Source organism: Eublepharis macularius, chromosome 6 (genome assembly GCF_028583425.1).
Source record: "Eublepharis macularius isolate TG4126 chromosome 6, MPM_Emac_v1.0, whole genome shotgun sequence".
NCBI lineage: Eukaryota > Metazoa > Chordata > Lepidosauria > Squamata > Eublepharidae > Eublepharis > Eublepharis macularius.
The window spans coordinates 134,186,106-134,201,179 of record NC_072795.1 but is presented as its reverse complement, the minus strand read 5'-3'; the positions used below and the strand labels follow the sequence as shown (position 1 = coordinate 134,201,179).

At 45.6% G+C, this 15,074-nt stretch overlaps 1 protein-coding gene across 1 annotated transcript in view; it reads right to left on the bottom strand.

Annotated features, from left to right (window-relative positions):
• The window catches only part of LOC129332906 (heparan-alpha-glucosaminide N-acetyltransferase-like), a 365,907-nt gene that overhangs the window by 334,444 nt on the left and 16,389 nt on the right, over nt 1–15,074 (bottom strand). The window lies entirely within an intron of this gene.

Sequence of the window (15,074 nt, the reverse complement as noted above, 5' to 3'; positions counted from 1 at the left end):
ATGCACAAAGGTACCGGCTGGATATTAGGAAAAACATTTTCACGGTCAGAGTAGTTCAAAAGTGGAATCAGCTGCCTAGGGAGGTGGTGAGCTCCCCTTCACTGGCAGTTTTCAAGAAGAGGCTGGATGAATACTTGTCAGAGATGCTTTAGGCTGATCCCGCACTGGGCAGGGGGTTGGACTAGATGGTCTGTATGACCCCTTCCAACTCTATGATTCTATGATTCTATAAGAATCCCATTCTCTCTGTGCCCTGTTTTTCCCTGCACTGTCTCAACTAGCGTTCTGAAAGTGGGATGTTGAGAGAGTATTTGAGGGGGAAAATATTATCTACAATGTAATACTGATGGAAAATTAGCCAATAGTAGCCCCTTGCCTCCCTGCAGAGGTGGGGGCTTTTGAAGGGGAGAGAAAATAATAACAACAACAATAACATTCGATTTATATACTGCCTTTCAGGACAACTTAACGCCCACTCGAAGACCAGGCTGTGGACGGCTGTGGAAGGAGGCTAATGCATTGCGGTTTGGCATCCGCTTAATGTTTTGTATGCTGAATGCTCATATTGATACCGCACTATTTTCTGAAAATATTCAAAGGTTATATTCCGTAACCTTTGCAACAGTCCAGTAAGGTTGGCCAGGGCTTTTATCATACAAACCAGTGGGCTGGAACTGACAGGACAGGGGCTTACTCAGTTTATGGCTGAGGTGGGATCAGAATTGGGGACCCCTGGCTCGTTCTCCGATCAGTTTTTAACAATTCAAAGGAAAGGGCAGCTCTAGTCCTGACTTATTTCCTCTTGTGAAAGAATTAACTGCGTTGGTAAACAGTCCAGTGAAAGGGCAGAACATGAAGACCAAACTACGTATCATGATTTTTAATGTGTAGAACATTTTTTGACGGTAGTCTATACCATAACATCAGGGAAGTTTTTATCAACCCTATTATTAATTCTTATCCAGGTTGCAACAGAAGAATTCTTTTGTTAGTTATGTTGGCAGGAAACTATCAAAAGTTGACCAGGATGGTTCCCAAATTTGGATGGTCTGGAAGACAGAATGGAAAGACCACCCGGGGTTAATACCCCGGGGGATTGCCTTTACTTGTTACAAATTTGGATGGTCAGCTTACAGAATTAGGAAAGAGATAAAGAAGTATAGATAGGATTTAATTGTATCTTCAGTTTTGATTTTTTTAACTTAATTTTTAGAATATTTGAAATTTTAAACCTGTTTATATGGGGATGTATTGTTTTAATATCACTGTTTTCTTAATTATTATTTTCATGTCAGGTGTGAGGGAACTCATTTCTCAAGCATGCAAAACCCAATTCAGACTGAGCTTTGTCCTCCTCCCTTGCAGTGCTTTCTTGACCCTAAATGGCCCTGGAGATATATATGGCACATGAAGCCTGTTAGGAGGAAAAGACAAGTAGCAACAGCAACTGTGGCGGAACAGGAGCTGGCTCTCAGTCCAGGCAACTGAGCCACCATCAATGGCCTGCTAGCCCCGCTATCCGCCTCCCGGTCACTGGTGGGCGTGGCTCACACTCTCCGTCGCTGCCACCACTCACTGATTTGTACACCACCTGACTGAGGGGCAGTGAGACCCCTCTGGCTGAATTTCTGTACTGGGAAGTGAATTACCCAATCTTTGGTTGGGCCCTGGAGAATTGGCAACCCACCAAAGTCTAGCCTCATCAGTTTCTCCCGGGCTCCCTCCCTTCTTGTAGCGTGCCAAGTGGGGGAGGTTACGTAGTCAGAGCACCACAAGATTCTTTCTATTCAAAAAGTATAATTTAATAACTATATACAGAGCTCTTGCACACAAAGCAGGTAGAGGCACAACACTTAGGTATAGGCCCCCCTTTTCAGAACCCCACAGAGCAGAAAATCAAACTGAAGAGAACCGCCGTCTGCTTTCCCTACCACACGGTTCCCTACTCTACCTTAAGGGGGGGGGTCTCAGGGAAGAAGGTTCCCCCCTTCCTTTCCTTCCTGCTGCCTCCCAGGCCCTCCACATTTAGGGCCTAGGCACCCGGGTTTCACCCAGCAGCAGGAGCCTCTCCTTCTCCAACCAAGAAGGCAACTGACTTCCCTTCAGGATGGACTGGGTATTTCTATTCAGGCTGCTCCACCCCTTATTTCCCCCCCCCCGCACTTTCTTGGCCCCAGGGCAGCTGGGAGTTGTAGTCCAGGAAGAAGGGCATCCCATACCAAGACTCCTGCAGGCCCCTCCCTGGCCCTACAGCCCATTAAACCTCACAGGGAACTTTTTTTTTTCTTTAAGACAGATTAACTGCTAGCAGCACTCATTTCACCCTTGGCAACCATTTCGTTACAGCAACAATAACAATAACAGCAGCAGCATTCGATTTACGTATCACCCTTCAGGTGACAACTTAACACCCACTCAGAGCTGTTTACAATGTGTTATTATTCTCATGACAATCATCTGTGAAATGAGTGGGGCTGAGAGAGCTGTGACTGGCCCAAGGTCACCAAGGTGCCTTCAAGTGGAGGAGTGGGGAATTAAGCCTGGCTCTCCAGATTAGAGTCCTGCTGCTCTTAATCACTACACCGAACTGGCTTCCCAGGACTGGAGGCCTTTCCCATTGAGATTATAAGAACTGAAGCAGGGACCAGCGTAGGTAAAACAGAGTGAATTCTGTGAGACACTTTCTTATACTGTCATGACTGTGTACACCCCTGCCATGATTGTTATGTGTTGAATGTCTAATGCTCACCTGTTGTATTCTAGCCACGTTCTTCCCATATTATAACTGTTATTCCTCCAGACAGGACGGGCCCCCCGTTATCCCACAGAACTATGCATCTCTGAGCTAGAGACGACCTTGGAGACTGCAGGCGCCTGCATTTGTTACTTTGCCCAGATGCTGGGAACCTAGCACTGTATACTCACTGCTTAGCCATAACTATAATGGGTTCTCACAGAACCAGTGTAAACCTACACACCAAAACTTAACCATTGTTGGAACACAGGAAAACTCAAGTATAACATTGACCTTTTGTTTTGAATTGTCTCTTCTATCAAGCTCTGTGATGGAGTGCAGACCTGAACTGTAAAATCCTGAATAAAGCCTTTTCTATTGGAACCAATGTGTGTTCACTGGAGAGGGGCTGAGGGATCTACCTGCCAGGGACTGACATTTACAAAGTAAGTTAACAAGAGGGGAAAATTGGGGACTGTGAAGGTGGGGCTAGGAAAATGGCTAAGCTTTTATTGGACCCCTGAAAGTCAGTAGCTTTAACAGAGGCCCCGGTAGAAGCTTTAACAGAAGCCCCAGTAGAAGAGTTTCAGCCCAGTTTTCCAAATGCCCCTGTTTATGGCTGCTCACCTTGACAATTCCCCTCTCCAAGCCAGAATCCAGGAATTCTTCATCCTGAAACCTCCATGTTGCAGGATTGGACTTTGGTTGCAAAGTATCTTCTCCTGACAAGACTTAGAGCAACTGCCAGACACCACTGCCTTCCCCTGGCCATGGCCAACTGACACCATCCACTACTGATCTGTGCCCCTTCCGTTGATCGCCTCACTCTGGCAACGGGGCCCTCAGTGTTCCAGAAGCCAGGAGTGTCATCACAATGCCACCTCCTTGGAATGTGCAAAGCGGGCGAATCCCAGCTACCTGAGCAGACTAAAATCACAGGCTATCCTGCCGCCACCTTCTGTTCCAGGAGAGGGACATAAAGTGCTCTCCAAGACCATATCTGAGGAAAGAAAAGGAGCTCTTCTTTGGAGGCAGCGTTTTATTCCCGTGGCCAAGGGTACCATTGTGTACCATTCCTGCTAGCCTTCAACCAGCAATACAGGTAGCGTTGTTGCCCATTATTAGCCAGTGGTATAACAAACACACCCTTTTGATGCAAGAGAAAAATCCACCACGGGGGCCAATCCAGTTGACAACTCAGGCCCAAACAGGCAAAACTGGGCCCATTTGAGGGCCAAATCCCATTATGAGAAGTGCAGGAGCATTCGTGCAGCTGTGCAGTGATGTCACCAGAAATGATGTCATCACACAGCCCTTGTGAAGACAACAGTAACGGGGGAAGAATGAGGCAATAGCCTGGTCTCCCCTCCTCCTGCTGGGAGGGTGAGGGTACCTGGCCACCCTACTTCCAGATGCCACCCCCATAGTCTTCAGGAATTTCCCAACCTGGACCTGGCAACCCTGTCTGAGTGCCCCCTGCCCTTATCAGCCTTCACTTTCTGATATACTCTAGAACCAGCAGAAAGCCTTCTTCCTTGCATGAAGTGGCTGGCCCAGGTTTGGAAATTCCAGGAGACTTGGGGAGAGGAAGGGTTTGGGCTGGGCGGGGAGACCTCACAGGGAGGTCATGAAGTCCACCCTTCAGTGCAGTCATTTCCTCCAGGGGAATTGAGCTCTATGGTCTGGGGGACGAGCTGTAATTCCAGAAGGAGAATGTGGTAATTCCGGGAGCTCTCTAGGCAACACCTGGAGGTTGGCAACCATACAAATCAGACCCATGGTCCATCAAAGTCTGGCAGGTAGAAGTCTCAGGTAGAAGTCTTGGTGTAGTGGTTAAGAACGGCAGGACTCTAATCTGGAGAACTGGGTTTCATTCCCCACTCCTCTGCTTGAAGCCAGCTAGGCTATTGTTGTGGGGATAATAATAACATACTTTGTAAACCACTCTGAGTCGGCATTAAATTGTCCTGAAGGGTGGTATATAAATTCTGTCAGCATATAATTAGCATTTTGTATGCATTAATTAGACGGACTATAATTAACTTGTAGAACTCACTTCTCGAAAGGAGCTAAAAACATGTAATGCTAAAGCTTATACCTACCACAAATGTTGTTAGTCTTATAGGTGCTACAGGACTCTTGCTCTTCTCTATCACTTCTTTAAAATAAGGTTATGGCTCCTACTTTAAATTTAAAACAGGATCAGAAACTCATGAAGGATAGGCCTATTAGTGACTGTCCTGAAGGGTGGCACATAAATTTAATGCTGTTGTTGTTGTTATCGTTATTATTATTATTTCACATCACCTACAACCTGGTAGTTTTAGCTGGAGATGCTGAGGATTGAACCTGGAACTTTCTGCATGCTGAGCAGATTTTCTGCCACTGAGCCATGACCACATGCAGAGTCAATCACTAGCCTGGAGTTATTAGCCCACAAGACTTCTCCAAGTCATTGATTCAAATATTTCTATCGCACATTCTTCAGGTTATATGTTAGCCCCGCTCCCATTTCAGAAAATGTATAGACTGCCTCTCCAGAGACCTATTTGAGGCTGCACACAAAGTAAAAACCACAGTGTAAGAATCAATATTAAAATAAGCCATAAAAAATAAGGCAGGGGCATATAGTCTACCGGACCATACAAGCAGACCACTGAAAAAAGTTACAAAACAATGGAACCCTGCCCTAAAGTCAGAGTTTAAAAGAAATGTTTTGGCCTGGCACTTCAAAGGCAATAAAACGCCCACAAGCTGATTCTCAAGGGAAGGGCATTCCAGAGGGGATGTACCACCACCACTGAAAATACCTGGATACCACCTGCCTCACCTCTGCAGGTGGAGGGCACAGAGAGTTTTTCTAGGAAAACAGAATGCTGCTGAAGATTAGATTAATATCCCCACATTAAATAGCAACTGAATTGTGACTGCGCCATTCAAGGACTGCGGTGTGGATGCAGACGGACTCTGGACATGCAGCGGGACTTTGGCACAAAACTGGTCAATGTTTGATGAGTTTTCCCCTCACCTGTTGCTTGTTGGCATCGCTTTCTATAAACTGCCAGAAATCACGGAGGAGAGATAAAGGAACAAGCAACTTGTTCGTGCACAGAAAGTCACACGGTTAACCTAACACAAACCAAATTCTGTCAGCATATAATTAGCATTTCGTATGCATTAATTAGATGTACTATAATTAACTTGTAGAACTCACTTCTCGAAAGGAGCTAAAAACATGCAATGCTAGTAATATTGGGCAGCCTGAAGAAGAAGTGAGCTGTGGCCCATGAAAGCTCATACCCTACCACAAATTTTGTTTAGTTTTATAGGCACTACTGAACGCTTGCTCTTTCCCATCACCTCTAAAATAAGGTTATGGCTCCTACTTTAGATTTAAAACAAAACAGGATCAAAAACTCACGAAAGATATGCCTATTAGTGACTGTTGTACTGTGTACGGAAGCAATATATTTCCGAATATCAGACAATGGGGTCAAACAACAACTTAATAGAATTATACAGTTGAAAGGGACCTTCAGGGTCATCTTGTCCAAGCCCCTGCACAATGGAAGAAATTCACAACTACCTTCCCACCCCACACACACATCGCCAGTGACCCCTGCTCTATGCCCAGAAGATGGCAAAACACCTCCAGGATCCCTAGCCAAACTGGCCTGGGGGAAATTGCTACGTGACCCCAAGGTGGCAATCGGCCTTGCCCTGGGCATGTAAGAAGGGCCATGAGAACTAAGCACTGATGCAACCCTTCCTGCCCTCCGTCTCATGATCTGCCCAGATTCACAGAATCAGCGATGCTGTCAGTTTGCCATCCAGCCTCTGCTTAATTGACTTGACTGTGATTGTTGCAAAGCAACTGCCTGGCTGCTGTAAGGAAGCGCACACTCAACTTCATGAGGCTTCGGCCTGATCCGGCATGGCACAGCCGTTTTCAGTGTTCTATTAAACACAAATCTAGTGAGTTGGCCCAAGAGGTTGTCCAGGGCCGTTTCCAGATGGCTTACCTGCACCCGGAACGTCGCGCCACGTTGCGGGGAAAACGCAAAATATCGCGTTTTCTCACATGAGTTTTGCGCGACGTCGCACAACGTCGTGCAAAACTCACGCGAGAAAACGTGATATTTCACGTTTTCCCCGCAACGTGGCGCGATGTTCCGGGTGCAGGTAAGTCATCTGGAAACGGCCCAGTATTACTAGCTTTACATGTTGTTAGCTCCTTAAGGATAGCCTACTGAGCATTCATGAAATTTGAAAAACAGGGTAACTATAAGAACCGCACAAGCATATGAGCTTTTTAAAAAACATATATTGCTTTTGTGCACACAAGCCATCACGAAGGCTAGAAACTCCATTTTATTTTAAATAGTAATGGAATAACAACAACAACAGATTTATATACCGCCCTTCAGGACAACTTAACGCCCACTCAGAGCGATTTACAAAGTATGTCATTATTATCCCCATAACAATAATCACCCTGTGAGGTGGGTGGGGCTGAGAGAACTCCTAGAAGCTCTGACCAACCCAAGGTCACCCAGCTGGCATCAGGCAGAGGAGTGGGGAATCAAACCTGGTTCTCCAGATAAGAGTCCCGTGCTCTTAACCACTACACCAAACTGGTTCTCAGCAAAAGAGCAATAGTCCAGTAGCACCTATAAGACTAACAAATTTTTTAGTGGGGCATGAGCTTTCATGAGCTACAGCTCACTTCTTCAAATACAGCTAGAATGTGAGTTCCTCTGTCCTTATACCTTGGAGAGTGGAGTGATTACAGAAGCCAAATTATAATAGCCAGTGAATGACAATGGCAGACATGATTGGTTAGGGTGGGGTATGCAGAAGCGTGGTGGGTGTGGAGAAATCAGCACTGGTAATGAGACAGGAAGCCCTGGTCTTGATTCAGTCCAGGTGGATGCATTGTCTTGAGCTTGGTTATCAGTTGTAATTCAGAAATCTCTATTTAAATAGGGCAATAATGAAGCTTTAGTACCTACAATGAGCAGCTAATTGAGTGTATACTAAGGTCATTTTCTGCTGTCATTAAGGCATTTCTGCCTGCTGAAGGGGGTGCTTCCTCCTCCTTCTCCTCCTCCTCCTCCTCCTGCTCCCCCAGCAGACTGCCAATTCACTCCACAAACTGTTCCTGAGGATTCCCCCTGTCCCCTACAAGTAGCATTTCGGGGAGCTCAAAGGGAGGGCGAAATGTACACAATGAAGCATCACCCGGATATTAAGAAAAATATTCTATTATTATTTCCTAGCAAAAGGACAATCACTATATCAAATATGCTTGGAAAATTCATACAGTGTGCAAACAGTGCATTCATATACTTAAATTGTTTCTAAGAATGTCCTTTTCTCACAGTCCAACTCCATGCCCCGCTCCGATCCTCTTTGGAACAAGGCAAGTACTCCGTGGGTAGAAGAGGTGGTAAGTATGAATCACTTATGATCCTTAATATATTTGAAGTCTTTTCTTCTCTTTTCTTTCCATACAGGTGTCTTCCCAGATGTTATTTATGGTGTCCAACCAAAAAGCAGCCCTAACTGCAACCGGCTAAACGGTAGATTTCGTCCTCATGACTTCCTCAGGGGCTGGTGGACCCCCTGTACTCATAAACATATTTCTCATCACCCAGAGAGCAACACGAGTAACGGACCCACATGACACCATAAATAACATCTGGGAAGACACCTGTATGAAAAGAAAAGAGAAGAAAAGACATCAAATATATTAAGGATCATAAGTGATTCATACTTACCATCTCTTCTACCCACGAAGTACTTGCCTTGTTCCAAAGAGGATCGGAGCGGGGCATGGAGTTCCCTGCATGGATTGATCCAGAGGAGTTAGCCGTGTTAGTCTGTAGTAGCAAAATCAAAAAGAGTCCAGTAGCACCTTTAAGACTAACCAATTTTATTATAGCATAAGCTTTCGAGAATCAAGTTTTCTTCATCAGATGCCTGATCAAAACTGGGCAGATACAGAAGAGGAGGGGGAAAGAGAGAGAAAGAGAGGAAAGGGGGGCATAAATCACAAGAGGACAGAATGCAATTAGCATGGAGGCAATCAAAACATTCCTTTGCTTGGAAATGTAAACATCTCCTTTTGGTGTGCAGTCAGTTTGCTGTATTAGTTTGTAGCAGTGAAGGTATCCAATTCCTATGTAGTATAAGCCTTCGGTAACCACAGCTCTCCCTGCGCCTCCAGCTTCCACCCTAAACATACCACTTGGTCTATTGTCTACAGCCAAGCCTTACGTTACAACCGTATCTGCTCCAATGCTCTCGACCGAGACTCACACTTAAGAGATTTACAACAAGCATTTTTGAGACTACAGTACCCACCAAATGAAGTGAAGAAACAAATCAACAGGGCCAGACTAGTACCCAGAAACAGTCTGCTCCAGGACAAACCTAAAGGAACTAACAACAGAACACCACTGGTTGTCACCTATAGCTCCCAGCTCAAACCCATCCAACGTATCATCAGTGAGTTACAACCCATCCTGGAAAATGATACCTCTCTCTCAGAAGCCCTGGGTGGAAGACCTTTTCTTGCCTACAGGCAGCCCCCCAATCTTAAACGACTTCTCACTTACAATCATGAATCGGCCAGCAGAGTCACCAGCACAGGTACCAGGCCCTGCAACAGACCCAGATGCCAGCTCTGCCCCTATATCTACCCAGGGAATACAATTACAGGACCCAATGGCATCAACTACACTGTCTCTGGCTCTTACAGCTGCTCATCCTCCAATCTGATATATGCCCTCATGTGCCAACAATGTCCTTCTGCTCTGTACATTGGACAAACCAGCCAACCTCTACGCAAAAGAATAAATGGACACAAATCTGACATTAGAAATGGAAACGTCCAAAAACCAGTGGGAGAACATTTCAATCTACCAGGACATTCCACCAAAGACTTAAAGGTCGCTGTGGTTCAACAGAAACCTTTCAAAAACAAAATCCAACGGGAGGCTGCTGAATTGGAATTCATATGCAAATTTGACTCTGTCAAGCTGGGACTGAATAGAGACTATGAATGGTTATCACGTTATCACAGGTAACAGATTCTCTTTACAGAGGCGTGATCTGGGGGAGCCCAGTGACGCCTGGTGTGGGCTTTCGGGGACCACAGTTCTCTTTGTCAGATGCAGCTGGCAGGGAGAGCTGTGGTTACCGAAGGCTTATACTACATAGGAATTGGATACCTTCACTGCTACAAACTAATACAGCAAACTGACTGCACACCGAAAGGAGATGTTTACATTTCCAAGCAAAGGAATGTTTTGATTGCCTCCATGCTAATTGCATTCTGTCCTCTTGTGATTTATGCCCCCCTCTTTCCTCTCTTTCTCTCTCTTTCCCCCTCCTCTTCTGTATCTGCCCAGTTTTGATCAGGCATCTGATGAAGAGAACTTGATTCTCGAAAGCTTATGCTATAATAAAATTGGTTAGTCTTAAAGGTGCTACTGGACTCTTTTTGATTCTGCATGGATTGGACTGTGAGAAAAGGACATTCTTAGAGACATTATAAGTATATGAATGCACTGTTTGCACATTGTATGAACATTTCACATTTATTTGGTATGGTGATTGTCCTTTTGTTAAAAAATAATAACGGCTATATTTTCTTAATACCTGGGTGATTCTTCATTGTGTACATTTTGTTCTATACCGGGTATTGCCTTGTTGTATTGCAAAGGGAGGGCAAGGCAGAAAACTTGAATGCTGCAGATGCTTTGGATCCAAACCAATGTCAGAGATGCTTTAGGCTGATCCTGCACTGGGCAGGGGGTTGGACTAGATGGTCTGTATGGCCCCTTCCAACTCTATGATTCTATGATTCTATGATTCAATGTCTCTTCAATGCTCTTTTCAAACTTAAAAACATTTGCACAAACTGCATGAGAAAAATGCAAAGGCCATGTTTAGCATCTCATGTGCCAATCATCTCACTTTAAATGAAATGTGACAGTCATGATTAAAATAGCACACTGCAACATATGTAAAAGTGCCTTAGGAACAGGCAATCTGTAGCTCTGCATAGCTCAGTGTTAATAATCCCTGCCCAGTTCAAAGGAAAATCAATACTTAACTTTCTTGTTTCTACTTTTGAAGTCAGAATCCTTCCTTTCTTCAACTGATAAGCAAAAGTCAACTCTTACATGTTTATCAGTCACAAGCAGGGAACCTTCTGCTGTAACTGGTCATTAGAACAACTAAGCCTCTCCCTTGCACAATCCCAAACAATGAACAACAATTTTCTAAGTAATTCTTACAAAACCCTATAGGGTGGGGTCAACACTGCATCCCCATAATGGGGAGAAGGAGGAAGAGACAAGAATATCAACATGCCTAAGTAGGGCTTTTTTCTGGGGAAATAGGTGGTGGAACTCAGTGGGTTGCCCTCGGAGAAAATGGTCACATGGCTGGTGGCCCCGCCCCCTGATCTCCAGACAGAGGGGAGTTGAGATTGCCCTCCGCACCGCCAGTGGTGCAGAGGGCAATCTCAACTCCCCTCTGTCTGGAGATCAGGGGGCGGGGCCACCAGCCATGTGACCATTTTCAAGAGGTTCCGGAACTCCATGGAGGGCAATCTCAACTCCCCTCTGTCTGGAGATCAGGGGGCGGGGCTACCAGCCATGTGACCATTTTCAAGAGGTTCCGGAACTCCACAAAGGGCAATCTCAACTCCCCTCTGTCTGGAGATCAGGGGCGGGGCCACCAGCCATGTGACCATTTTCAAGAGGTTCCGGAACTCCACAAAGAGCAATCTCAACTCCCCTCTGTCTGGAGATCAGGGGCGGGGCCACCAGCCATGTGACCATTTTCAAGACGTTCCGGAACTCCACGGAGGGCAATCTCAACTCCCCTCTGTCTGGAGATCAGGGGGCGGGGCCACCAGCCATGTGACCATTTTCAAGAGGTTCCGGAATTCCACGGAGGGCAATCTCAACTCCCCTCTGTCTGGAGATCAGGGGCGGGGCCACCAGCCATGTGACCATTTTCAAGAGGTTCCGGAACTCCACGGAGGGCAATCTCAACTCCCCTCTGTCTGGAGATCAGGGGGCGGGGCCACCAGCCATGTGACCATTTTCAAGAGGTTCCGGAATTCCACGGAGGGCAATCTCAACTCCCCTCCGTCTGGAGATCAGGGGGCAGGGGCACCAGCCACGTGACCATTTTCAAGAGGAGGTTCCGGAACTCCGTTCCACTGCGTTCCAGCTGAAAAAAAGCCCTGTGCCTAAGGATATTGAATAAACGCATGGCTGAAGAAATTGTCTCCACAGTTGTCTTAGCTGGTATGGTGCACTGAACACCTTCTCTTCATTATGGCCCGTTCAAAGGAGAACGCTGTCAGCTTTGACAGAATGCCGTGTTATACCTTTTACATCATCACCTCCCTTCTCAGAGTGGATTACTGTTCCCTACAATATTAGAGTAAGCAAGGCATAGAGCGTTCATCCGCTACACTCAGACATGGAACCCACTGGCTGGCCTTTGATCAGACTTAGACACAGAAGGAAGGTTGGAAACATCGTTGGGTCAGCTGCAGGAAATCTTGGCTGAGGTTCTGTTCTTCTTCTGTGGCAGATATTTCTCCTGGTTGTGACCAGAGGCGCATGCTTTGGGCTTTTTGAAGGATGAGAGCCGAAGTACTCTATCCCTGAGTCCAAGAGTGAGCTGATCCAGTGAATTCAGGCGCTTTTCTTTCTTTATCTAAGGCCCTTAGAAAAGGCCCTTTTTGCACTTATTTAGGAGCATTTGCGCTGACTGCAGTGGCTTCGGCATTGCACCTGTTCATTTCACACTGTTCACTGCAGTTTCGATTTGGCGTCTGTGCTTTATTTCAGACCCACTTTGAAGCCTTGGTGCAGTTTTGGGCTTTTGGGGGTTTGCAATTCATGTCACACTTTTTTTAATGTTGCAGTGTTGGAAACCCCCCTCCCCCTTTTGCTGATTGGGCTGCCCCCTGGAGAGGCAATTGGAGTTCTGGGGGGAAACATGTACTACTCTCATTTATTTATTTTTTAAAAGCCAAGCCAGGAAAGGGTTAAAGTGCTACTGCTTCATCTCCTTCCGGCAAGCTGCGACTTTGTTTCCAAAGGGCTGTGCAAAATGCTTGGCTTTGTTTTTCTCTTTGGCAAAGCCTGAAACATGCAAGGGAGGGAGGGAAAGGCAGTCATTTAATTCTTCCCTGGCTTTTAAAGCCAGGAGGAAAGTGCAGTAAGCTTACAATGTTACAAAACCCATTCTTGCCTTTAAAAAAAAGAGACAGAGTGCATATCCCAAGGGAAGAAGGGGGAAATAGCCATTTAACCCTTTCCTAGCTTTTAAAGCCAGTAGGGAATTAGCAGCAAGCTTAGGAATTGTTCCTGGCTTTGAGGAAAAAAATAGAGCTCACGCATACCTGGGAGGAAGGAAACCAACAGAAAAGCAGCCTTATGACCCTTACCTCGCTTTACTAAAAAAATGGTGGGCAACGAGTTCAGAGAGTTGAGGAGGGTGGGAGTGGTTAATTCTGCACGAACCAATCAGCTCCTGGGGGAAAGGACAGGGGGGAGAAGAGAAGCAGAAGGGGGGTATAGTAGAGTTCACACTGACATTAATCATGCCAGATGTGACTTGGCAGCAGCTTCAAAACAACATTGTGGTATGTCCGCAGGGGGGGGGGATCGGGATGCTGCGGACAAACATCGTTTCTGCATCCTGTGACTACCTTGCAAGTGTGAAGTCCCGCAAACATGGGAAGCAGAAAAGGTGCAAAAACGCTTTAAAGTCCTAGCGTGAAAGGTATGTAGATTATATTTTAGACAAAATTTTTGCTTTTCTTTCTTTGTCTAAGTTATAATTTTCTTCAGGGTTTTATATGCTGCTTTGAATCCCCAGAGGGAAGAAAAGCAGGACATAAGTCTGGGTTGGGAAATTCCTGGAGATTTGTGGGTTGAGCCTGGGGAGGGCAGGGTTTGGGGAGGGAGCTCAACAGGGTATAATGCCATAGAGTCCACCCTCCAAAGCAGATGTTTTCTCCAGAGGAATTGATTCCAGTAGTCTGGAGATCAGTTATAATTCCAGGAGATCTCCAGGCTCCACATGGAGGTTGGTAAGCCTAGATACATAAATACCTTGCAGGGTTGTTGTGAGGATAAACAGAGGAGAAGGAACAGTGTTTACTGCCATGAACTTCTTGGAAGAAATGTGGGAATTAACATGTAATAAAAAGAAACCATCAGAGGCGCTTTCACCAACTTGCAATGCTCCCCCCTTGTAAAAAAAAGTTTCAAAAGGACAGAGCTGGATTATTTGGTTTATGGCGAATTATAAGCAGAGAGCATTATTTCCTTGGCAGAGATTTGAATTTTTAATTTACATGTTTATTGGCTTGTTCACATAACAAAAGGAAGTTTTCAAGAAGAGGCTGGATGAATACTTGTCAGAGATGCTTTAGGCTGATCCTGCACTGGGCAGGGGGTTGGACTAGATGGTCTATATGGCCCCTTCCAACTCTATGATTCTATGAAAACATGCAGCTGGAAGGCACCATACAGACAAACATCACTCTTATACATTCAACCATTAGCAATGTTTCAGGCTTTTAACATTCACAGGTTATAGACCAGGGGCATTTTCGAAAATGTAAAGCCATCAATAAACATTTAAAACATTCTTTATGTAGAAGCTGCTTTGCTTATACTAACAAATAATAAGAAAAAGACATTTGTTTGCATGGGAAAACTAACATAGGCCGTTTCCGCACATCCTTGTAGGGACAGCCCACGCATGGAAAGCTGGTGACATCTCTGTTTGCAAGACGGTTGCAGGCTGTTTGTCTTCGGGTTTTTCAGCACCTTTTCAGGGACCACAGAAAGTGCATTCCTAGAAAAGGCACTGAAAAAACAGAAGCTAAACAGCCTGCAACCATTTTTAAAACAGAGACATTTGGAGTCAAGGGGAAAAGCCACCAGCGTTCGGTGAGTGAGCCATCCCTTTAAGAATGTGTGGAAATAGCCCTAGTCAAACGAATACATCTGATGGTAATAGCAGGCTTCTAGCCATATGCTAGAAATTCTTGTGTTGGGCCCCTTTTGTACCTTGGGCAGAGTTGTTCCTGGACTGTACCACTTATGTCCTTGAGGGACTATGTTTAGATACTTCCCACCAAGAGGGGGGTCTCCTTGCCTACAAAAACCCTGTAACGTCAGAGAGAAGGGTTAAAGCCCTCTTTCTTCCTAACTTGCAGTTTTTCTGTGTGCATTTTTGGCATGAGGTTTCATTCATACATGCAAAGCTCCACCTGCAGCTTTAAAATTGT